The sequence below is a fragment of the Hesperophylax consimilis genome, chromosome 9 (genome assembly GCF_061612785.1).
Source record: "Hesperophylax consimilis isolate HC1 chromosome 9, BYU_Hcon_1.0, whole genome shotgun sequence".
NCBI lineage: Eukaryota > Metazoa > Arthropoda > Insecta > Trichoptera > Limnephilidae > Hesperophylax > Hesperophylax consimilis.
Window position 1 is genome coordinate 8,298,173 of NC_142844.1, and position 27,064 is coordinate 8,325,236.

General features: G+C 34.0%; 1 protein-coding gene and 1 non-coding gene across 7 annotated transcripts in view; one reads left to right on the top strand and one right to left on the bottom strand.

Annotated features, from left to right (window-relative positions):
* Positions 1-27,064, bottom strand: part of tutl (immunoglobulin superfamily member turtle) — a 407,712-nt gene that overhangs the window by 358,221 nt on the left and 22,427 nt on the right. The gene's annotated exons all lie outside the window — the stretch shown is intronic.
* On the top strand, positions 25,622-25,694 carry TRNAP-GGG (transfer RNA proline (anticodon GGG)). The gene has a single exon. It is a non-coding gene; the product is annotated as a tRNA-Pro (tRNA).

Here is a 27,064-nt window from a genome sequence, read left to right on the forward strand (position 1 = left end):
GGTAGTCCGGTATAATACCGAAAAATAAATCACGATAACACTTTTGGCTGTGATAGCCTGATGATAAACACTGCAATGCTGTCCGAAACGTTGGCTAAAGAAAGAGGCAGCAACACGGCAAAATATCCCAAAAATAATATTATTGAAAATAATAAATAAAAACTTTAAAAAAGAATTCAATCTATTCATAAAGTAGCAGTTATTTATGAAATTAAAAAAAAGTGAATTGAAGTATTTATAAAGATGCAGATGGACATATGAATGTATCTTTAACATTCTGTCTGGTCCATCATGCTATAAAATACCATCAACCGTTCGAACCTTCAATCAACCCTTCATGACATAGTTATTTTACTCAGAACAAAGCGTCGTAAAGAATCACGTTTAAAATAGAGATGAGCTATATGTATAAACCGCTCGCTGCGCACTCTCAACCAAAATTGGATTTATCAAGCCAGGCCACCACTTCCTCCATGGAACGGAAATTGTAGAATGTGGTTTCCGGGCGGAGGATACGGAGTATTGCACGAGGCACTAAGGGGGAAATCCCTTATCACATACCGTACCTACCAACCCCACCATATACCATACACGTTAGCAGCGCCGAATTCACATAGGTGCACATGGAAACTTTAATCAGGGAGGAAAATCATAAAAGCGCTAGGAATTGCTCAAATATTCCAAAATAAGTGCGCAAATTCATAAAAACTCTGTTACTTATTTCCATCTATTTAACGACTAATATTGAAACGCCTGGAATTCAGAAATAAATGACATGTAATGCGTTTGAACCGTGTTACAATTATTGGGACTCGATACATTAAAAGAAAGAAGAATTTGTTCAGACCTATTTTATTTATTTAAAATCGTTACCAACCTGTTGAACTCCCCTGAACTTCTTTCGTTAATATGTTTCCATGTACCTAGTCGATCAGTTCGTTTCAAATTACCCTATCATTGAAACAATACAGGATCTAACGCTGAACTCAATTCCATAATGAATCGCCTGCACGTACTTGGAAATAAATATGTTTTGGATGAACCTATAAACATTGCTAGTTTAACCTCATACAAACACTACTTAATTAAAACTGTCTGTCAGCGCTTCTCAGATTGACTATAATCAAATACAGTTTTAAAGTATTAATTTCTTAACACTCATTACATAATATCCGGGATTTATAATATGTTGTATTGTATTTATAATAACCTAAAGTGACTTGCCAGGTAAGTATGTTTTGGTATCATTTCTAAATAACAAATGTAGATCCTAGGAAATAAATTGTACAGCGCCCTTGAGGTGATTTTTCACAAAAACGGCGCTCTACAAATTATCCAATTATTATTATTATTATTCATTGTACTTTTTTATGTTGATACTACTATTTCTATTGTTCTCTTTTATGTATTTTATAATCGGCGTTAATAAATAAATAAATAAATAAAGTGTTCGGAAAAATTTACCTTAATACTAACATGTACATAATTGAACTAGAATTCCCTCACCAAACACAAGAGCATTGTCTCTTTATGGTGAGGAAAGGCTACTTTAATTTCTATTGTTTTATATCTTGTTTATATCCTGTATACTTATCTAGGTAAAAAATATATTTTTTTCAAATATTAAATAAAAAAAATTTAAAAAATAATAATTTTAGTAAATCATAGTTGGGTAAAGAAAACGTTACTATTGTTGGGGTTGCTCTTCCTCTTTCTATAGTCAAAATTTCAGACAGCGTTACAGTATCCACCGTCAGGGCAGATGTGTAGATTGCGTTAAGTTGGTGTTGTATGTAGAAGTGATGCCGTGTTGCCCTTCCTTCTTCTATACCAACGTTTCGGACAGGTTACGACAATAGATATGTTTGATCATGTAAATCTCAAATCAAATCCATATACCACTTTTACCAACATAGGACCTTTATTATCTTTTGGAATGCTGTGTGGGGGGCCTTTTTTTAAGGAAAGAAAGAAGAAGTTCTGGGAAGGTAAAGGGTATGAGGGTTGGGTAGGAATCTATTGTGCAGTGTGTTCAGGAGTGACGGACATGGTTCCATGATAACTCAACACAGTGACAATTCAACACACTTTTATAAAGTGATATAAAGTCATTAAAACGATGAAAAAAAATCAAATTTAACCTTACCTACTTAACCCACTTAATAAAGTTTTTGTTTCATCACTTTCCATGACTTTATATAACTTTTTAAAGATCTAAAGAATTATCATTTGATGAGTTATCCGGTCACCTACGGACATATATTGCCAATTTATTAAAAATCTCTTCAAAATTATTGGTAATCCGGTTAAAAATCAGATTGCAGGCCGTTTTCCAATAAACTTTTAGTAAATTCTCAATACACCGCAATACCTGTTAATGCACCTGCATTTGCCTAGACAAAATGCATAAATATTGGGATTTTTATGAATACTTGTTCCGACATCGTGATAATACATTCGTATTTTACTAGGAAACCTTTCAATTCAATCGTAAGGAACTGCAATCCAGTTTTTCACCGGATTACTAATAATTTAAAGAGATTCTTAATAAATTAGCAATATACAATATTAGTAAATTTACTTCGTGTAAATTCATAATATCTTTCTCAAAAAAGAAACAAATACGCAATAAAAAAAAGTGTCATTCGAAAACGATACTTCAATTTAAGGCGATGCCATACGTAGTAATGCAAAATCATGTGTTTTTGGTTTGAAAATTTGGTCGCCTAGAAATGTTTCAGATGCTTTTATTAAATACTGCGAGTAGAATACATCTTGGCCTTTGAAATAATCGAGTATTTTTTAAGTCTTTTTATAAGCCCAGAAAAAAATAACGTATAAGGCCTATGAAAACTGCTTTAAAGTTCAAAATCTCCTACGTACGAACCCATTTTCGGTTATGATTTTATTGTATAATGTAGCAAATTAAGTTATTTATAAAATGATCGAAAAAAAAATTTATGCCTGAACATCCACAAAATAAAATAAAAGGCACTTTTTGGCCATGTTTTTATCTTGCATAAATCAAAACAGGCGGATGGTGTTAAGCGGGAATTTAAACCTTATTGCCATATACGTAAGGGTTGTTATTGATAGCAGCTCAATTTAAAATATTACACGACGTAGTACATCGCCTTAAATCGAAAGAAAACGTTAAAATCGTTTATTTTTTAAACAGTAAATAAATTAAACAATGTGGGGTGCAGCAATGGGGGAAATGACCCCTAAGTTTTGGTCATTATTGTCATTATCACTAATATTCTTCTAGATTCAAGGAATTATAAGGTTACTGCCGATTACATCAAAGGCTTACAAATGAGCCTTCATATTTTCAGTGCAAAATGTGGTAGGTGCGGCCCTGCACCATTAGTAGTTCCAAAGCTTGTTTAATGTGGGATGTATATATTCTACATTATTATATCCCTTACCAAAGTTCAGAACCGATTAGACGAGTGCAAGCGGTATACTACAGAGCGGCATCCTTTGATAAGACCAGGAAGACGCAAGGGTTTGAAGTAAGAACTAATTATTCGTAATTATAGTGGTGGTAATCTACGAGTATTTCATAACATTTTTGTGAGACGCAGAATCAAAAGGAAAGGATAAAATTGAAAAATACACGGAGAAAACTTACTGATATAAAATATTGCTAATTTATTATAAATGTGATCAAATTATTCGTATGCTTGTTAAAAACGGGACTGCGGGCCTTTAACAAATGAAATACAATGTTCCTAACAAAACTGTCGGTAAAACACGAATTTATGGGGATGTCGGAACATGTGTTCATAAAAATTCCGATATTTTCGCATTTCGCCATTATTTGTTTATTTATTTATTTGCACTCGCCCAATTGGGGCTTTAACATATGATACAATAAAAATACATTTGATACAATAAGAGAGTAAAAGAGATATAACAATTAAAATATGTACCAAGTATAAAAATATTAACTTAAAAGCAACAAACAGAGTAAACTATAGGATGCACATTCCTATAAATTTAGATACATTGAAAATTTATAAACATTACAAAGCTATCAAGATAGACATACAGATTTAAAAACAATGTTTTTATAGACTGATAGACATTCAGTACCGTTGGTGTTCATGTGATATTTATTCCTTGCACTGTACAGTCGGTTCATTACTGAATTTATTTTATATATGTATTTATAATTTATATTATATTTATTAGGATAAGTGCAGCTGCATGAAAACGTGTTCAGATATATTCTGAGTGTACTTATTTGTTAGGAAATGGCGTGCCATCACGTTAACAGGATTTTAATAGATGATCCGTACTAATTTTTCTCTGTGTAAAGACAATAATTACCAGACAACGCCACTGTGTAATCAATATGTAATAACAGTTAGTTACTAACAACAATTATTATTAACATTAACGAATTCCGTTGTGGGCCAGTTGATCGATACTATAAATAGGGCCAGGCAAGTACGAGGGCACAAATGACCGCGTGGGGCCCAGACCTCTCGTATACCATTCGAACTGCGCACTGGGCCCTTTCAGGTATGCGTGGGCAGGGCTAAGGTCGCATAATAATGGGACCCTTGCTCTTGCATCACCGGGGGAGACCTTGTGTGTAGACTAGAGTGCTGTGTACCTCCACTGAGAATTTTTTTAAAAGAGTAATAAGTGGAAGCACAGGTAGCCGTTTCGCGTGAATTGATAAGTAGAAAAGAAAAAGTTGAAGGTGGAATGCAGAAAAAATAACTAAACTAACTAAGCAATCGAACACAACTAATATTTGTCCTGATTCACAAATGTTTATAATTCTCTATTGACACGGCGGGACTCAAGTATTTGCATCAGTTTGTCGCTTAAGGCGATGCACTACGTCGTGTAATATTTTAAATTGAGCCGCTATCAATAATAACCCTTACGTAGATGGCGATAAGGTTTAAATTCCCGCTTAATACCATCCGCCTGTTTTGATTTATGCAAGAAAAAAACATGGCCAAAAAGTGCCTTTTATTTTATTTTGTGGATGTTCAGGCATAAATATTTAATTTTTTTTCGATCATTTTATAAAAAACTTAATTTGCCACATTATACAATAAAATCATAACCGAAAATGGGTTCGTAAGTAGGAGATTTTGAACTTCAAAGCAATTTTCATTGGCCTTTACATTATTTTTTTCTGGGCTTATAAAAAGACTTATCTAAAAAATACTCGATCATTTCAAAGGCCAAGATGTATTCTACTCGCAGTATTTAATTAAAGCTTCTGAAACATTTCTAGGCGACCAAATTTTCAAACCAAAAACACATGATTTTGCATTACTACGTATGTCATCGCCTTAATACATTTTATTAAGTTGGCGAAGAACAGATTTGTTTTTAATTATTGATTTTAAGACCAGCTGGGATTTTACATCTACACAGGACGTCCCCCGACTTCCTTATCCATGTTTTTTTGGGTAGTAATTAAAAATATATATATATATACAGCAGTTTGGTAAAAAAATCAACTTCAGCTGCGACTTTGATTAAAACAGGTGAATTATTACACCTGTAATTCCTTAGATTGTATGAGAACCCTATACATATATTTAATTAGTTAGAAGTTAAGTGGAATATAATTCACCTATTTGGTCCCCTTTGTATAAAGTTCCCTCTAACAAAATATAATGGGTTCAGCACAAATTTTCTTGGTTAGGTAAATTTTAAGCTAAAAATTCAAATCGAATACATTAATTATGTCAGTTTGATGGTCAATTGCATCTAATAACGCTGTCTGAGAGGAGAATTATGTCAGACCTGGTTGTGTTACACAGAGTCATTAACAACTTAATTGACTGCCGTGCCATCATTGCCAATATTAAATTCTATGTTCCGACTAGAAACACAAGAAAAAATGTAACATTCTTCGGCAATACATACACAACCAACTATCAGACACATTCACCAACCAACAGGATGCATGATCTGGACAGTTTTGGGGTACTATTGATATATTTAACGACTCCATTTATAAAATTAAGCGAAATCTGTGTCAGCACTTCGTTGAAACCTACAAATGATGCGTTTGTAATGTAGTTTTAGTGATTTGTCTTATACGTAGTATTGATCTACTTTATATATTATTTTATGTTACTGTTACATGTGTTACTAATATTGTTTATCAGTTAAGCGTTATTTCATGCATTAAAAACATAGTTTATAATTTTCCATAGCTCACTATATTCTGTTCTTAAAATACATGTACAAGCCCGGCTGGGCATAAAACCAAATAAAATAAAATAAAAATTCTTAATAATGATAAAACAAAACAAAATAGAATAATTATTGCGATTATTTCAACAGTTACTTCTCGCTAAGTAGGTATGTTATATCTGTCGAGATTTTTAAATGAAATATAAATGCGCATTGTTTTATTTATTAAAAGCAAGGCGGTTGCATATTTTTTCATTTATTAATATTTATTCATAAATATATAATCGTTTATTGGTGTAGTAAATCTACATCTCTATAACAGACACCATGTTCTTTATCCTCGTCCGTCAATCTCAATGAAACATGGCCCAATATGGACCGAACCCTTTTAACCTTTAAAGTGAAAATAGGGCGAAAACAATAGACAAATTACTTGACAAAAGCCGTCTCCTTAATTAAATATTCCATGGCAATATATCAATACAACCCCTTTTCAAGATGGGCATAACGATCGACAGGGCTGTCTATTTAGTTCCTAGTGAATTCTGGCCCACGTACCTACCTGTAGAATAGAACGACATTACTCATAATCCAGAAACAATGTCCTTTCGTGTTTCAGGAGTGGAAATTTTTAAACGTAATCGAAATATGAAATTGCGTTGAAATTACACGGAGAAAACTTACTGATATGACATACTGTTAATGTATTAAATATCTGGTCAAATTATACGGTTTCCTGTTAAAAAGGGACTGAAAACCTTTGATGAATGAATTGACAGAGTTTCCAACAAGGCGGAACACGTATTCGTACAAATATTTATGTGATACATTTATTAGGTAAACGGTTAATAAATAATAATATTTCGCTCATTTATGTGGCGCCTCTTTGAGAAAAATCACCTGAAGGGCGCTGAAATGTAAAATCTATTCTATGAAAAAATAACTATGTCACTTCCCAGTCCTCTAACTATCCCTATGCAAGAAATAACGTTGTGACGTAAAAGAAGGACAATCAAAAACACGTTCGCATTTATAATATTAGTTATTAGATAGGATAACGGCTGTGACTGGCGGGTGGACGGACACCGGGACGGCGGTATGGATTGATTATTATACAAATCTACAGTTTTATTCCGAGATTGACGAAATGTCGCACTTGACCCTCAAAAGAAGAGGAAGGTCACTGTCTATAATGATTTCGAAAAACTATGTGTAAACCCCGGTCAACGCGTCGGGACGAGTTAGTATTTAATAATAATATTCACATTTTTCATAAGAATTTAAGTACATTCTTCAATCCCAAACATATAATTGTCAGTGAAATCCATGTAGACGGGAATCAAACATGCAACCTTCAGATATAAAGTGTTTATCCCTACGACTACGAAGGAATTCATAGTGGTTATTTTGTAAGGAACAAGGTAAATCATGATTACAAGTAAATCACAGACTCTAAGAGTAAGGGATACCCACAACAATCCGTGGAATGCAAAACAAAAAAAAAAGGCTTGAAACTATCATGTATCCAAAAGCCCTCCAGTGGTCATTTATTTGTCTAAAAGATGAGAGGATCCCACCCGCCTTGTTATTAAGGACATCAATCGTGGATTCCGTCACGACTAACCTCCTCCGGGTCCTTGGGTTCCTGGGAAGCTCGAAGAGAGAAAGGAGTACTGCTAGATAAGGATACGTTCATCATCATCCCTAAAACCTGTCCAAAAGGTCCTGGCGCCAGACTTTAAAATAATTATTAATTAGAACCTAGGCTCGGGGTCATGTTTTATTATTCTCATATAATTTAAAGTTACAGGTTTGTTGCGTGATATTTATAATATTTCCATGTAAGAATTATAATGGTGTAAATGAACATACTTTCCTTTGACTTTTATCCAAACAAATATATTTTAAAAATCATTATTGAAACTGATTTCATTTCAGTTCCTAACTCTTTTGTAAAAAAATGTATTCATGGGCGCATAAAAGTAATAAATAGAATTAAATAAATTACACATTTTTAAAAATTGTATATTAATTTAGATCTTTTTCTTTCTAAAGCCACATTTTAGATTTAAGTAAATTTGAATCATATTAGAGAGTAACTAACTGTAGGTAGCGTAACACAATTACATAACAATAAATTCATAATTTGAGAAATTACTTTTTACATACCATTATGTTAACAACATAAGAGATAAATTAGTTAGACATCTTGATTTTTTCACTATTTCTATAATATGTAATTATATATGTGTACGAATTGTTATTTTAACTGATTTAGGACGTGTTTACAGTACATATTATTTCAGTTTGTGAAGTGTGGTGGGAATTTTAGGTCTAGAGACAAGAAATATTAAATAATTATACGAACGTACTAAACATTTGATGTTTATCTGTAAGCTAGCATATGTTCGCTCTCTACTATCCCTCGAAGTCCAGAAGCCAATCGTTAACCAATTTACAATTTAAATAAATAATTAAAAACAGCTTTATAAATTTCTGCCACTTCTTTTATTTATGACCGAACAAGTTTCGCCTCACGACAGACATCTTCAGACTGGTACCATTGAAACTACATCTATGATATATAAAGCATCCATTTCAACAATCAGTGTGTGTATTAGTATTGTATGTACAATCAGTATTGGCTTTATGCAAAAAAACTTAATATACTATATAACACCATCAAATACGATACAATTATGTAGAGCCAAAAAGGCTCGCTGCATATATATCTATAATATAACATAGATTTAGTTCAATTTTGACCCACCTTTTTATGAAAAAACCGCACAAGAGTCCCTGCTGCTACCAACCGCCTGTAGCCAATATGGCATCCCCAATTGGGGTACGTTGTGAGGCTGAAGGTAATGGGGAGGGGAAGGGGAAGGAGAAGAGAAGGGGAAGTGAGGACGCACATGGCTATTCAGATCTGGTCACCAAACACGGCCAAAGCCATTTGTCAATTCTGAATTGTGGTCTTACACCGGGGTGAAACTGAGAGTATCTTCCACTCTGAAATATGACGCAAATATACTATACATTATTTTAAACGAGTAATTTTTGAAATAACACAAATTAATCACGTAAAATTTTTCTTGAGCACGTCGGGATTTGAACCTGCAGCCTTTAGCTTGTGATATTCATAGGCGGATCTAGCAATTTGTTTTGCTCAAAGGTACACAAATAATCTCCCTCAAGACCTATGTCATCTTTAGGGATGCCGTGTGGAGGATCTTTTTGTGAAACGAGAACCTGGTTTTTAGATAAACCAAGTATTGCTTTTCTTTTACAAGATGAACTCATTTTTTTTATGGTTTACAGAAGTTTACGGAAGTTTTGGGAAGATCCACCATGTAAAACGAAATTGATGTTTAAGGTCATTAATAACCTAGATACCGCAGGTGTCAGATAACAAATAACAAATTCTGGCAAGGAACTGAATCTCAGTGACGCAATTGATGATATCCTCCTTGTTCCACGACCGAAGTGGGTCAGGCGGACGGGCGCGGGCAACGCCGGGTAGCGGGAGGGAGATCTCGCCCGATGTGCACAGAACGCAGATAATGCAGATAACGCAGAAGGTCATTCATTCTAGCACAGATCGAAAGGAGAGACCTAACCCTTGAAATGTATTTATTTATTTAGAATTAACGACACACGCGACATCTACATTCATGATGTATAATGATATTGATAGTACAATAAATAATGAAGAAACAAAAATAAGATTATATAAATAAACAAGAAACAATAATATAGATTAGTACAAAGTTAATGAAAGAAATGAAGAAGAAGAAAAACATGTTATGCAGTGAGCTCATTAATGACGTAATTAGTCAATGAGTGAGTTAAAATATAAACTACTAAAATGTGTGGTAAGTTCATCATTTTACTTCAAAAGAGGCATATTAAAAACATCAGCTAACAAAGCATGTGCAATATGGTTCAATGAATTCAATTTTGATTTGAATTTAAGTGTCACTTTCAAAATTTTGTAATTGTTGAATAATTCAGACATCTGATAAAGTACCTACCTATAAACAGAAATTAATGCTTCGAAATTTTCAAAATTTTGAGTGTGTGAATTTAGACAGGCGATAAAATATGAACCGATTTATAATCAAATATAATTTAATTTTTTAAGTAATTAATAATTTCATATTTCAAATCTGTATTTATTTTGTTTAATTTTTTGACAAATTTCCTGTTTTTTCAAGGGTCTTTCCACTTTCAAAAAAGCGTTATTGTCAAAAAAAAAATTATGTTACGTTTAAAGAAAATTTACAATATTTGTTTTTGAATATTTTATTTCATAACACTTTCATCTTCACAAATTCTCCAATCATAATATCCCGTAATTTTCCACAGTTAAATTTATGGAAAAAAAATATATCAGAAAATGAAAGATTTACGATGGAGAAGAGATGAAAAAACACTTAATTTTTTTAGAGCACCATTATTGCGAAATATCACCTCAACGGCGCTTAGCACATATTATAAAAATGACCAATTCCGATTACTTGTGCGATTAGCTGTGTAGTCTATAGGGGCTGTGAAATTATGTATACCCCAATACCCCTCTTGCCTGATGCTCATTAATTCTTATTTTATCTCTAGAGATGGCCAAGTCTTTAAGCAGATGTTTCATCCATTATTATTTTTAGGCTTTTTTTATTTTAACTATACCTGTTAATGTTTTAATGCTGTTAATTGTATATTGTAGGCATCCTGTAGCCTAACCACTACGCAGGGACATTGGGGGTCTAGATTATTTTTATAATAAATGTCGAGTCGTTTAACCAAAAAAAATTAGAGTCCTTGTGAGAGTCCTGAAACTTTAACTATATGTTAATACCAGGGCTGGTAAGCGGTGGATAACCTCCAGTATATTCAAAGAACAAGAGAATAATTATAGTTAAGAGTTTTTTCTTTTGTAGCGTGATTTATTATCCTTCTTCTTTCCAAACGAATATTTTACGTTTTTTCCTGAACTCTACACCCTGGCCCTAACCCTCAGATCCTATTTCACCTTTGGGGATGCTGTGTGGAGGTAGTAATGAACATGGGTCTTGAAAAAACGTAGAGTGAGGAAACACAGAGGCCGGCAAATCGTTCCACAGCCGAGCAATTGAACACAAAAACGAGTCGTAGAAGCGACCTGTTCTCATGTGACAAATTTCAATTGTTTTTACATTAACCCCACACAGAAGGAAAATAATTTTCCTCTGAACCTATGTCTTCTTTTGGGATGCTGTGTGGATAGTATTTTTTAAGGAAAGAAATGAAAGAAAGTTCTGGGAATGTAAAAGGTATGATGGTTAGGTAGGAATCAGTGGTTCATAATCAGTGGACATATCAACATATCCTTCCCACTGCGGCGCAATGCGATAGATCGAGTGACCAGTTAGAGAGGTCAAAGGGTCTCACCAAACAAGCCTCTCCCGATCTGGCGACATGCAGCTGATCCTGAAAACAACACCTCACCCAATGAACCAACTTGGGTGACCTATGGCAGTGTACATATGTTGAGACTGCAGTGTCAATGTAATTGATGTTAGCATCAGATCATTGTCACTTTTGTACCCCAAATGCTATCCTAGACTATTGTCTTTCAATGTACTGAATAAATTTGAAGCATTTATTATTTGAATTCGCAATGGACTTTCTCGTTGAACGATGAAGTTCATCAGCTCGCAAGAAATACAAATTATGCCCACTGCTGACTTTCTACTAACCGTTTTTTACAAAATAATACAAATTCTTTTGAGGTTGACCTATTATTATCATAATAAAAATTGCAATCAACACACAATCTTAATCCCCGCATTCCGAATTTCTACCGATTTATAAAATATTTAAAATGAACACAGTTTTTAAGTTCCTGAAAAATGTATGTTCTTTTTGGAGATAATGTCTAGGTATACATTTGCAGAGCTGAAACAGTAATTTTATGAAATTACCTCGACAGAAAACAATCGCAAAGCATGCTCCAAAAATCATTAAAAACACATGTTTCTGTTATTTAACATGTTATAGGTATGAAAAAATTCACAGTGTTTCTTTAAATGCAAATTAGGCATTTGTCAAGAATTGATTAGTCTATTTTAAAAAAAAACGTATTTTATTAAATGATTTCTCAATTTTCGCTTAATTATTATTGTCGTTTATTTTTATTTTATACTATCGCACTTCATCTAACATTTGTATTTACATATCCCCCTCTTAAACCATCTTCTTCTTCTTTTTGAAAGCTTACTACGGAACCATAAGAGTAACGACTGCGCGGCCTTTTTCATACAAAACTTTAATTTGAATTTGAGGTCAAAATACCCGACCTAATTATTTATTTTTTTAATCAAATATCTAGAACGGATATGAGCTATTTTATTTATTTGTATTTTAAATTATAAAATAGGGGTAATTAAACATTTCGATTTTTCATGATTTTGGAGGAAACTTCAGAAATACTTTGTATAAATGTAAAAATGCATGATTTTACCCTAAGTATAATGCAAATATAAAATTTGCAAACAAAATTTTTTAAGGGTTTAAATTTAAATTATAAACGACCAATTTACGTTGTAACACACATTTGTCGATACAATACGATAAGATTTTACCACCCAGACAGGAGCACTCCTGTCCCGGTAAGACCGGCACTGGCTGGGACTATTAACACATGCTCAAAGGATGGGAAGGAGGTTGGAGTTTAATCAACCGGTATAAACGGCAACCTAATAAGCCAATATTAGAAAGTAGGATGGGGAGGAATAAAGGAATTGATCGAGTTTTGGTTTTTACAAATATTTGTCTATATGAATTAAATTTTTGGTCCAAAAACACACTTTTTCATTTAATTTATAGTTCCGCTATATTAACGTTGTATAAGGTTGGGTAAGATTATTATTTTAAATATATATTATTTACTCACAAAAAAATGCCAAAGTTGCCTCTTAATTCGTGAAAAATCGAATTTTAAATGTCGATATTTTATAAATAAAAGTTCAAATAAGTAAAAAATAGCTAACACCCGTACTAGACACTTGCTTTACCTTATGATTAAAATAAATATTTTTTTAATATAAATTTGTTTGGGTATTTTGGCCACAATTCCAAAATTAATGCTTAAAAAAAAGTTATGATTTTAAATCGCAGTCAGTGCGGCCGACCCACAAAAAACGTCATTTGGAGAGTTCAACGTTTAGCGCAGAATCCACGACATAAATCGCTAAAGTTTACCGTATCCACCACTACTTGTGAACTGCTGAATGAAAATTGCGCCCAACCGCGTTGGTGACACCGACAATTATTTACCAGATTTCTCTGAAGTTGGATTGGTTGAAAGAAATTGCCACCTGGCAATACGCGCCCCTTCGTATAAATAAAGAGTTATAAAAAAAGTAAATCAATTTTAGCTCCTCGTTTCGCATTACGATTATATTACGATTAAGGATTTATGAAGAAAAAAAAATAAGAATATCTCAATGACGTCACTATATATATAGACGCGTTCTAGAAATATCAAAGTGGCAAGCAAAAAGTACGTTAATTGTATATTATTTCATATTTTATTTCGTAGTATTAGTACTAAATTGCCTTATGAAGTGCCAAAATGACCTCGTGTGTGGTGAGAAAGTGTTTTAATTATTCGGAAGTCACTAGTACATATACTAGCCAATAAATTGCATTTCATTTGCAAATACACCCAAAAAATTCAATTTATTATAAATTATATATATATTTGTATGTCACAGAGAAAATCCAAGGCCGACTAGAGTAGAGGTCTGGGCGTGCAACCGCCAAATCAGTGCTGTTGCTAACTAAACTTCATGGTTTAATATAGTCTAATCGCTCTGCTTATTTATATGCTTGCGGCAAAACAACAACATTCCCCGCCATTTTCAAACTGCCGTTGCTCCGTTATGGAATATGATCACTAAAAAGACGGGTTGTTTCGGAGAATTTGAACAATTCATCAAATTTCAACGTTCATTTTCCAGTTCCGCGAAAGATTTTTTCAAGTTCTATTTTTATTTCAGTTCTGTCAAGCTAATAACCTATAATGATATATTAACAGAACTTGCATAGGACTTTCACAGACCCCGAAAATGAATGTTGAAATTTGATGAATTGTTCAAATTCTCCGAAACATTTGACACCTAAAAATCTGTCAGGCGCTCATCCATATAACGCTAGTCGGCCTTGGGGTAGTATAATATAATATAATGCCTGTCTTTGTCATATGTACAAGAACAACATTTGAATTAAGAATTTACTTGCCACATTTTATTTTAATTTTGTGAGACAATAACAAGTCTAGATGTATTTTAACGTCATTGGAATGCCTACTATATTTTTTTAAACTAATGACAGCGAGCGTTGTTTATAATTCATGTGTTCGTGCTGTGCTATGTTTTCTGGCTACGTTTATTTTACCGCTCAAACAGTGAACAAATGTAAGCGTTTGACGTTCGCTACGTTCGATTGGTGAAAATGACCGTCAATGAACCGCTGTCAGAGAGTTCACCTAGCGTATCGTACATCAATGGTCGCAACCAGTTATTGGACCGTTTGTACCGTAACCATGGTAATATGGTACAACAACATTTTGGTTATTTACCTTGAATTCGCGCGCGTTTCTTGGAATTACAATAACCGGTCAAACCAATAATATACCAAAAGCCATAATATTTATGTGTACATCTGTAGTCTGTGGTCTGTTGTACACTGTAGTGTAGTAGTTTGTTCGGTAGTCGCTCGGTTCAAGTCATGTATTAATACGGAAGGTGGAGGTTTGCTGGAAACAACGCGGATCGTAATCTAATCATAAATCATGTCCTACAAACAAGAACCGGCACGGGGTTTCGCCAAAGACTGCTGAAAACTAATTACAGAGTTTTTATACCTGAGATTAGAATTGAAGAAATTATTTATAGATAATATATACTCGCATTATAAAAGATCAAGTGACTGTCACAAAAAATAACAAAAAACAATCATCACTGGTAAATCAGATGAGGAAACTCGGTATGTTTATATTAGATGAATAGAAGTAAATAATTTTAATAACCTTTGCTACAGTGTTTTTTTTCTTCTATTCAGTGAGATTGACGGCCTACGTGGGTGAGGCTCCCGACAAGAAATCTGGAAAGGTCGTTGGTTCAAATCCCGGCTTGCCCAAGTAAATTTTATTTGATTTGATGAATTTGCGTTATTTCTAATAATTTATTTACTTAAAAGAATATATAGTATACGGTACGTACGTTCCGTACGAGTAGAAGATACTCTCAGTATCACACTGGTGTAAGATCACAATTCAGAGTTGAAACGTTGCTTGAAATGTCTTTGGCCGTGTCAAACACCCACCTTCCTCTTAACCATCTCCTTCCCCTGCCCACTATCTTCAGCCTCACAACATACCCCAATTGGGGATACCATAGTCTGTTATTATTTAGTTATGTTATTCACATAAAAAATCGTAATAATTTGAAAAGAAATGTAGAGTTCCTAATTCGTCTCTAGTCATGCGTTTCGTCCAAAATACATAAAACATAATAAATAACCACTATTATTGAGGACAAAGGGAACTTCGGAAGTAACAACTATCTCAGAAATTATTCAAATCAAATAAATGGTTTACCGTTATTCAGCTACATAGGAAGCGTGCCTGCGTTAATCACCAAGTACAAGTACCCAAGTGATCTCCTGCTTATAGGGAAACAGGGAACTTTATCAATCTTGAACTATGGGCAGGCATTATGCAACACTACACACATACACACTACACACTACACACGTACACACATACACACTACACACTTACACAATACACACTTACACACAACCCACTCAGAGGATGTGTATAACACGGATGCTGTTATGTTGCAAGGTTTGCGCTTGACATTTATCACCCCGTAGTTGCGCAAAATTCCAAACACGCGCCGAATAATATAAAATGGAGCTTACAGGAAAAAATGAAGAGACGGGACAGGAATATTATTGGCAGAAAAGGTGCGGAGAAATTGGAGAATATAATATGGAGAAATAGAACATACTTACGTCAAGCGCCGTGGAACAAAAGCCAAGGAACTCAAGACAACTAAATAATATATGAGCACCTTTCTGAGGGGATAAATTATAATTATTAAGAAAGTGCCAGGGGAATTAGTGCCGGGTTCAGATCTCACCTGCTAGATAGCCCTTGTACAAGCCTCCTCTACCCGGAGGGACGAGGAGGAGGGAGGTCTTAAAGTAATTAAACTTGTCATTTGATAGAAGGTATAGCTGGGGAAGCGATCGGAGATACGAAAAGATGAAACAAAAAAGTAATATGCGGGGTCTTATCAAATTTAAGATCCTGCGTCAAATTATATGAAAGGATTTAAGGGATCCTGGGTAAAAATGATAAGATCGAAATGAGTACGCAAACAGGACGAGGTTACGGAAGTTTGGCTCTCTGTTATGATGACAACTGGTTTATCGCAACCCTATCTCCCGGCAAAACCTCTTTGGGGATGGAAATTCCTTGAGTGACTTCAATTCTGCCCATTACTTTTTTACGCTGTGTGCAAATTTTCTTTTTGGTTTTAGTCGTTCCGAGTAGATAGTATATTCTTCCGTTCTTTATTCTGGTTGGTTGGTTTAAATATTTTTGAGAATGTAAATACATATTATCAAAGAGAGATTATCAACGAGTATTCGTGCTTGGCCGTATCCTCCCACGCCCCTCGCTCACACGCATTCATGGGTATTTTATAATGTTATGTATTTTACTTATTATTGGGTATTGGCGTGCGTGGAGTGCATTGTTTTATTCTGTCTGGCTGCATTGTGTCTAGCCGACGCAAAGGTGGGCGAGCTAATTGAATGACTAGCTCTAATTATAATTACACCAAAAATACATGCGACGAAGTCTACTAAATATTCACAATGAATTTAGGGTACCTACATACCTGTTAAATATTACACTAGTACTTACTTGATAGCCACGAAAAATCATAAAATGGCGTCAACCCTAATAAATAAATAAAAAAACTTGTAGCGTGCTGGCAAGCACTAACATAAAACACAAGCCATTACATTTAACGAAATAATAAGCAATCAAACTATTGTTAACAATAACCGGCAAGTTACAAACATGCCGCCAGAGTTTTTGTTCGTCAATTTATCAAATTCGGAACTAAATGCATTTATAAAAGGTCTTGCCTACAAAAGGCATTGCCGACCCTCTGTCCATTTGAGCTGAACAATTTATGTACCATTAACGTCCGGACTCAGATTTCTTTCCCTCCGACTTCCCACAGCTCTTGCCAGGAGCACAGCCCGGGCGAGAGGTTTAATATGGTTTCCAGGAGGTTAGCGGGAGGTTAGGGAAGGGGGAGGGAGGCTACGCACGCTGAGCGGTCCTCTGATATCCGACCGCATTACATAGGTACTAGGTGAACACCGTACTCCGTAACACACCAACGAGCAGCGCCAGTATTCTCTATATGTACCCGGCGCATTTTCTGCGCTCCTGGGCGCAAAGCTCGTGCTATTTGATATAAACCGTAGAACAAAAAAAACATTCTTCAACGTTATAAAAAAAGCTTCAGATTAAAAGAGACTTTGATCACGAATCCAATGATTTAAATCCGGACTTTTCAGGGAATCCAATTTGTTTCTTTCTGCTTTCGTTATTTTATTCTGTCGGTCCGTTTTCCTAGTGGATTCAGTAAATTCGCACACGTTTACAATTATGTCACGCCCGTGTTTTCAATCGCGTGGCCGCTCAATCACGGGCTTCGGGAGCGATTCCTGTTCGATAAAAAGCAAATAATAATAACAAGCGGCGACCTTTTTATAGCCTAATCCCTCAACCGTCAACGGATCCGTCGCCAGGGCAGAGGGAGATACTGGACATTGGACACTAGCTGGCTTCGGTCGTAAACACGCGAACCACTTTTTTTTTTTTTTTTTTTTTTTTATTATCAATATAAAGTTTCTTTTACAGGTTTTTTTTTTCGATGTCTGTCTCACTAGGATAAACCTGTGTCGAGACAGACGTATTTGATACATTAAAAATGTTTACATATTTTTTGATACATTAAATATTTCACTACATTAAATGATATTGTGAAAAAGATAGAAAATAAAATAATAAATAATAATAATAAATGATACATTTGTTAATCAGCATCTAGTTGGAGTACATACTTATGTAGGGATTTTTATAAAAAAATTTATCATGGATCTGTCTTGGCTGATGATCCAAGATTTGATGTCTGTTTTATATTTCAGAAAAAAATCGTTCAGTCTAATGGCTAGTGGGAGAGCATTATATAGCCTTGTTGCAAAATATCTAAAGTTTCTCTGGCCAAAAGTTGTTTTAGCGAAAGGGATTTGTAAGAAATTATGTCCTTTTGTTCTGGTATCACAAACAGTTTGGATATTGTCAAAAGTAGTTTTGTGTTTGAAGAGGTATGTTAGTATGTTTTTGGCATAAAGTTGCCTAATGTCCATAACACAGATTTTCCTAAAGATTTCATCCGAACTGCTTGTGATTGGTAGTTTGAGGATAATCTTTATTATAAGTTTCTGAGCTTTAGATATTGGATCAATGGCGGCAGCGTTTGCTCCTCCCCATGCTATGATACCATACTCTATTAAAGATTGACAAAGTGCATAGTAGATTGTTTTGAGCTGGCTTAGGTTGAGAAAGTTGCGAGTTTGTCTAAAAAAATAAATGAATTTTCTAAGTTTGTTTGCTGTAGAGGTTATATGTTCTTTCCACTTTAAATTGCTATCAAAAATAATACCTAAGTATTTAATTTTAGTTACCTGTTCTAAATAAGGGCAATCACATATTATCGGATTTGTCAGGTTGCAAGCACAAATTTTAATTTGATTTTCTGGGTTTCTTAAGGAAGGATTAATACTAAATTCAATGTATTTAGTTTTGGTCACATTCATTGTTAGTGTATTATTGTTTAACCATCTTTTAACCACAGTTATGCCCCTGTTAGCTTTTATGTATACATCATTCCAATTGCTTGATTTGAAGAGGAGAATCGTATCATCAGCGAAACTTACAATTTTGGCATCTATTTGAAGATTACATAATTCATTTATGTATATTAAGAACAGGGTAGGACCTAAAACACTTCCTTGAGGCACGCCGTAGCTAATTGGTAATTGATTGCTATTGCAGTTGTTGATTTTCACACTTTGCTTTCGGTTTGACAGGTAATCGCTAATAATAGTAAGTTCATCACCATTTATACCAATATTAGATAGTTTTTGTAAAAGTTTAGAGTGAGAGATAGTATCGAATGCTTTGCACAGGTCTAAAAATATTGATATGCATTTTGATCCCTTGTCTAAGTTTTCATTTAGAAAATCGGTAACTGTTGCCAGGGCTTCGGAGGTGCCTTTATTTTTCCTGAATCCAAACTGGTTGAGTGATAGTATGTTATTTTGTTCAAGGTATTCAATTAGTTGATTATTAATAGTTTTTTCAAAGACTTTAGATAGTGAATTTAGTAATGTAATTGGACGATAGTTCGTTATGTCCGCTCTAGAGCCTCCTTTATGTATTGGGATTATGATTCCGTGTTTTAGATTGTCGGGGAATCGGCCTTTTAGGATGCTTAGGTTAATAAGATTTGTTAAGGGAGTGGTTATTTCTGATACAAGTTTTTTTAAGGCAATATTTGATATATCGTCTAAGCCAGTTGAAGACGAGTTTTTTAATGAGTTTATGATCAATCTAGTATCTTCATTTGAAATTTGTTTTCGACTAAAATGCAAGTTGTTGGGCAAATTTGTATTACAGCTCAGTGAACTGGAGTTGGTATGGTTTACATCGATATTTTTTGCGAGTTGTTCACCTATTTTTGAGAAGTATTTATTTGCATGATTAACAATAATATCGGGATTATTAGAAAAACTAAATATTTTATCATTTACTTTTAGTTGTTTTAAGTCATTCGTAGGATTAGGTTGAGAGTGGGTGGCTTCTTTAAGTGTTTTCCAAAGTTTTTTAGGATCATTATTACAGTTTTCTATTTTCTGTTTGTAATATATCTCTTTAGCCTTTCTTATTATTTGGGTACAAATGTTTCTATATCTTTTATAAAAGTTTCGAAGTTGTATATCATAAGGATTGTTAATAACGTTTTTGTGGAGTTTGTTACGTTTACGGATAGATTTAATAATAGTGTGGTTAATCCATGGCTTAATTGGTAAAATATTATTTGGTATATGTTTTATAATTATGTTTGTATGTTCGTTAATGGTAGTCTGTAAGTAATTGATAAAGTACGTCCAGGCGTCTTCTGGATTTATAATGTTAAGTAATTCTGACCATGATTTACTCATCAGAGATTGACGAACACAATCATAATTGATTTGAATGATTTTTTTCTTATTTGTTGTGTTTTTATGTTTGTCTTTTCTGTTGCATGTTTGTATGGAAAGAATAGTGGTGTAGTGGTCGGTAAGTGTAGATTCATATACAATAGATATTACTGGGCAGTTGGATTTGACCATGATGTGGTCGATGCATGAAATGGAGTCTAATGTAGCACGTGTGGGAGTGTTTATGGTGCTTTGGAATCCATGGTAAGTGAGCGTATTTAAGTATTCTTGGCACTGAGGATGTTCGTTTGTGGGCAGAATATTTATGTTGAGGTCACCAGCAATAATACAATTTTTAATATTACATAATTCAGTTAAACAGTTATTAATTGATTTTAGGAATGGTGAAATATTATAAGAGGATGGAGAACGGTATATTGCTAAGATACATGTGTCATTTTTGAGAGTTATTTGCAAACAGTTTGCACCGCTGACTTGGATTTCCTTGACAGATAAACCAATCAGGTCAGTTCTGGTATAGACAACAACTCCATCATTTTGTTTAGTATGTATTGAAGTGCTGTAGTGATCATACCCTTTCAAAATTTTAGGAGCATAATTTTTTGGTATCCAGCATTCAGTAAGAATAATTATATGAAAAGAGGTTCCAATATTATCAAGTTGTAGCAAGAATTCGTCAAAATTCTTGGAAATTGATCTAATATTTTGCTGTAAGATTTGAAGAGAGGATGAGTGTGTTTGTAGTACATTTTTACAGAATTTAGGATTTGACGTCCTATAATTGGTAATACATTCCATTTTTAATAATATCCATTACAGTAAGGGTTTTCTCTAGAATTAAAAATCTACAATACCATTTTTTTAATGTCACTTTCATGTTTGACTTGAATGATTTTTTCCCCCGGACCCTTACGAACGAGTAATTTATTGGCTTTAAACCACACAAATTCGAATTTTGTTTCTTTAGCCTTTTGTTTTGCTTTCCACAGCAATTCCTTATAGTAAGGCGTAAGCACTTCACTAATATAAATAGGTGATTTTGGGTTAAGTATTTTGGCTGTATTTTTGAAAGATAAGACCATATCTCTCGTTTTCTGGTTGTAGAAATTTACTTGCAGTTTATCGGGGGCGTTAGTTCTGCGGTCCTGGGTCCTGGTCACAAGGCGTAGATCCTGCTGCAACAATGGCATACCAAGGGAATTGGCTACCCGAAGAACGGCTTCAGCTGGTTGTTCTCCCGGCCGCAATTCAACACCCGCCATTTCCACACAGTCGCAGAGATTATTTTGTTCCATAGTGGCTAGTCTGGTTTCCAGGCTTGAAATTCTTAAGTCATTCTTTATATTTATTTCACGTAAGGATTGTGTATCTTTTTGTAGGTCTTGTAGTACTTTAAAATTTGATAACAGATCTTCATATTGATTACTTATAAATTCGTTGCTTCTCTTCAGTTCCTTAATTTCGTCTTCGAACATTTTTTTAAGTTCAGTGACCTTTTGGTCAAAATGTTTGGTCAGACGAATAAAGAGCATATCATCATCGTCGGTATTTGCAGCCGAGGATGTAGACGGTGATCCTGGTCTGATTAGGCATTTTGGGCATTTCCAAGAAGTTTTATTTTTTTCTTACGAAACACATTACTAAATAGATCACCAGTCAACCCGTTGCCAAAAGGCTTACCCATTACTTCATAGCACACACGAAGAAAACTTCTGATATAAAAAACTTTTAATTTATTAACAATCTAGTCAACTCATTCATTTTCCTGTTAAAAATGGAACTGCACGCCTTTAAGGCGATGCCATACGTAGTAATGCAAAATCATGTGTTTTTGGTTTGAAAATTTGGTCGCCTCGAAATGTTTCAGATTCTTTAATTAAATACTGCGAGTAGAATACATCTTGGCCTTTGAAATAATCGAGTATTTTTTAGATAAGTTTTTTTATAAGCCCAGAAAAAAATAATGTAAAGGCCTATGAAAACTGCTTTAAAGTTCAAAATCTCCTACTTACGAACCCATTTTCGGTTATAATTATATTGTATAATGTGGCAAATTAAAGTTATTTATAAAATGATGGAAAAAAAAATAGTGTTTATGCCTGAACATCCACAAAATAAAATAAAAGGCACTTTTTGGACATGTTTTTTTCTTGCATAAATCAAAACAGGCGGATAGTGTTAAGCGGTAATTTAAACCTTATCGCCATCTACGTAAGGGTTGTTATTGATAGCGGCTGAATTTAAAATACTACACGACGTAGTGCATCGCCTTAACGAATGAATCGACAGAAGTCCTAACAAAGTATCAGTTAAAAGCGAATATTTTATGAGGACGGTGGAACACGTGTTCATACCAATATTTATATTGATATTGACATACTGATACTGTCAGTATGTATATATATCGTGTTCGATATATTCTGAAATTTTTTTATCAGGAAATCGGCATGCTATCACTTATTTAACAGGATCGTTTTTCTCCGTGCATGTTTGTAAAAAAAAGGTAAAACTTTAATGTAAATGGTCGAATTCACATCTATTTTTTAAATTATTAATTAAATTAACTAAAGACCTGATTTACTGAGTCTAATCACCTTCAACATACCAACTATAACTACTTGATCGAAAATTCTGTTTTGATTACAACAATAATATCAAGATTTAGAAACTCGGTTGTACCTAGATTGCATGCTGTTAGCAATACTTTCGAAGAAATTGTAAATGCGTTCAACTGCACGGAATATAGTTACAAGAAGGCTATAATAATAATAAAGATTTTAGATTTCATAAAGTGTAGGTAAAAAACAGTTTTATAAGAGGAATAACAAAAAATAAAGAGAATAATGTTGATATCATAATATAATATTACATCGTAAGTTCCTCATTAGTTTTCGACGAGTCCTTATTTGTATTGGGGCGTTTAACCAAACGATTTCAACTTTTATTAGAGCATTTCTCTAACTTTAAGCCACAGTTGTAAATATATACTTCATTAGGTCACTAGTTTTAAGCCAGTATAGTTATAAGCCTTATTCGTAAGTCACTAGACATAAGTCTTAGATGTTAGTCACTAGTTTATATATATTTGTACAGCGCCCTTGAAGTGATTTTTCAATGCAGTTAAAATCAGCCAAACCTTATTGTTATTTCTGGAATTCAATAGCTTGCATCGGACCTGATTGTAGCGTAAAACAATAATTCACTCTATCCGATGTAAGCATTTAGCTGGAACTGCAATACCTTGTTGACCAAAATAAATTTCTATAATTGTTGATGTATTGAACTCTTATCGCATTCCATTGTAAAACATTAATTTAATTTTTCTGTTCATAATTTTTTCCATTCCAAACATCCCTTAGAGTAGGTTCATTCAAGAGTCAAATCACAACACTTCGTACATTGGTGTAATTATCACTGTATTACACCTTATTTTGTAACTTGAAAGATATGGGCACGCATTACGTTGAACGCGCTAATAAGAACCGCAAGCACAACGAAGTTAAACAAAGGTTCTAGAAGATAACTCTGCAAGGAGGAAAGGCGGCTCGCGGCGCGGTAGATAAACCTCGCGGTGGACTACGCTGAACCTAAACATTGGGGATTCCCATACCCACGGTGCTTTCTCCAGTTCCGCCTCGTAAAAGTAAGAGTATGTATGTACTAAAACTAGTGTAACATTCGTAAGTCTTATTTAATCGCTTCATTTAGGCCAGTGATTCCTAAACTTTTTGTACTCACGCTCTCTCGGCTCTCCCTCAACGCATAGCTCATTTCTCGTTTCCCTCATTCGCCTTCGTACAATTACTAGCGTTATTTTTATATGAAAATATCTATCAGCAAATTAAGAATGACACTGAAAGTCCGCTGGGGAAAACTCCTGAAAGATTAGAAGAATTTTACCGTTTAGAATTAGCACCAAAATCGATACATATTACAGGGAGAAAAATACTAATTTATTGAAAATCTCTTTGGTAGTCCGGTGAAAAACGGGATTGCAGATCGTTTCCTGATAAACTTTTAGTAAATTCTTAATATATCGGACCACGTATTTGTGCACCTGCGTTTGTCTTGATAATATATAATGACGAAATACAAAAATTTTGAAATTTTTATGCTTATTTACTAAAAGTTTACCAGGAAACCTATCAATTCATTAGTAAGGGCCTGCAATCCCATTTTTAACCGGATTACGATTAATTTGAAGAGATTTTTTAATAAATTAACAATACTTATTTTTCTCCGTGTTCACTGCATAACGCAATATGCCTTTCCGAAATGGAAAATAAATAAACATATGCTTACTTGTTTTCACCTTTTTTGAAGTAGGTTTAGGTAGTAATTTTAACTTTAAAATTTGACAGTAAGTATTGTTTTTTGTCCGCTTATTTTTGTAAATTACGGTTTATAATAATGGATAAACGCATCACTTACAACAAACACATTACAAAAACCTGCCGGTGATTTTTATAAAAATTGATGAAGTTCAAAATAAGATGAAAAATATTATCTATGTCTGATTTTCAAAACTCTGCTTTCACAAGACAGGGCAACGCAAGGTGTCTCAGATAGCATCTAAATTATATTAATAAATAGATTTCTGTGCTAAGCGAGAAGAAATTACCGATTGTGACCAATATTCCTAGTAAGATTTCATCCACAGTAGGTATTCCATAATATTTAAGTACAACGAGCGGTTAACGTTCCGCGTCGCTGTTCACGCTTTTGGGCCCCTATCGCTCTAAGCGCCACCGCGGGGAGGCGACAGTCGATGCCTTCCACTTTGGGAACCACTGATTTAAACAATGCCTTGCTTTTACGGCCGCTGTACAAAAATATCACACCAGATTCAAGTCATTAACTTCTCCCTTTTTATTTAACGAACGATATCTAAGACGAAAAATTAAAATAATTTCTCATTTAAATTTTAATCATTATTAAAACGACTTAAGCGGATTACATGAATACTGTACTTATAAGTAATAATTATAAGTACAGTATATAAATAAATATTTAAAAAAATGTAACAAGCAGTAATTGTTGAATGAAACACTAGTATATATTGAATTATTTCGCGGATAAGAGATAAGCCGCCATAGCTCAGTGGTCAGAGCTGTCGACCGGGAATCGAAGGGACACGGGTTCGAGTCCCGTTGACGTCATTTATCTTTTATCAGGAGATTTTTCAATGTGGATGAGTGTTTCAGGCGAATAATTATTGCTCGTAAAATAATAATTATTTACTTGAAACATCCGTAAATTAAAATACCGGAATTGAAACCGCAGCTTTCTGATTGCCGGCCAGCTGCGCTAACCACTTCGCTACGTCGGTTTATTTTAAACCCGCCAAATAATTCAATATGACCTACTATTTTTATTCAAAAGTATTGCTTATTCAATTTTTTTTATTGTACTTTTCGGCCAAAAATTTTCGTTGGCAAAAATATTTATTTATTTCGGTCTGCGTGTTAATTGTTGATTTGTTTTTATCAAAGCCTTAGAAAAATGTATTCAGCGCTGTAGAATGTTAAGATTGAGTCGAATTTGACGGCTTAATTTCATTTGTGGTACCTATTTATGTGTTTTAGAATTTTTATAATTTGGTGTGAAATGAAAATTAATTTAATTATAATTGGTTCGTGTTAGGCGTCTTGCCCTTTGAAAGCTTTAATTACTAAACTATGACTCGGTTACATAATATAGAGAAATATATTATGATGAATTTAATAATTTTGTTTACTGTACTACGAAGTGCATTACTTCGTTAAATCGTTTGTGAAATAATATTCTTCCGTTAACTCTTGATTATTTCTCTATTCTGAATTATTTCCTTTTACAATATCACTCCATTTCTTCGGAGGAGTAGGTAGGTAGGATACAACACAATTCTGTCCTGGCACATTTCTCTAACTTAATAGAGATTCATTCAAGTGTATAATGCATTATCATTTTTGGGTTATAATGCCGTGTTGCGCTTCCTCCTTATCTGTCGCTTAACGCTGTCCGTTTCGGACAGCGTTACAGTGTCCATCGCCAGGGCAGATGTTGCCACTTGGTATCCGGTGCTTGACGGTTACACCGAAAGTGAACGTGCCGCCGACGGGAATCGAACCACCTTCTGATGTCCGATTAGGTGCTCTGGACCACTAAGCTACATCGGCTTATTCCCAACCCGCCAAATAATTCAATATGTACAAATAATTAAATCGACAATTACTGCTAATTATTTTTTTTGAGTAATTAATGCTTATAATAATTTGTTATCCTTTGTGCTATGCATAAAAACCTTGCCTTATAAACATTAGTTTATCATTAAAAAATATTGATTTAACCAGTTATCGACGAAACCTTACGTAGGAGGCAGGGCAACACAGCAAAATAACGCAAAAATAATCACAATAATACTTTGGGCCGTGAAAATCTAAAATTATATCTATAACACAGAAAACATACTGACAGAAATACAATTATATCTATACCACAGAAAACATACTGACAGAAATACAAAATAAAACAAAAATCACTCAAAAAC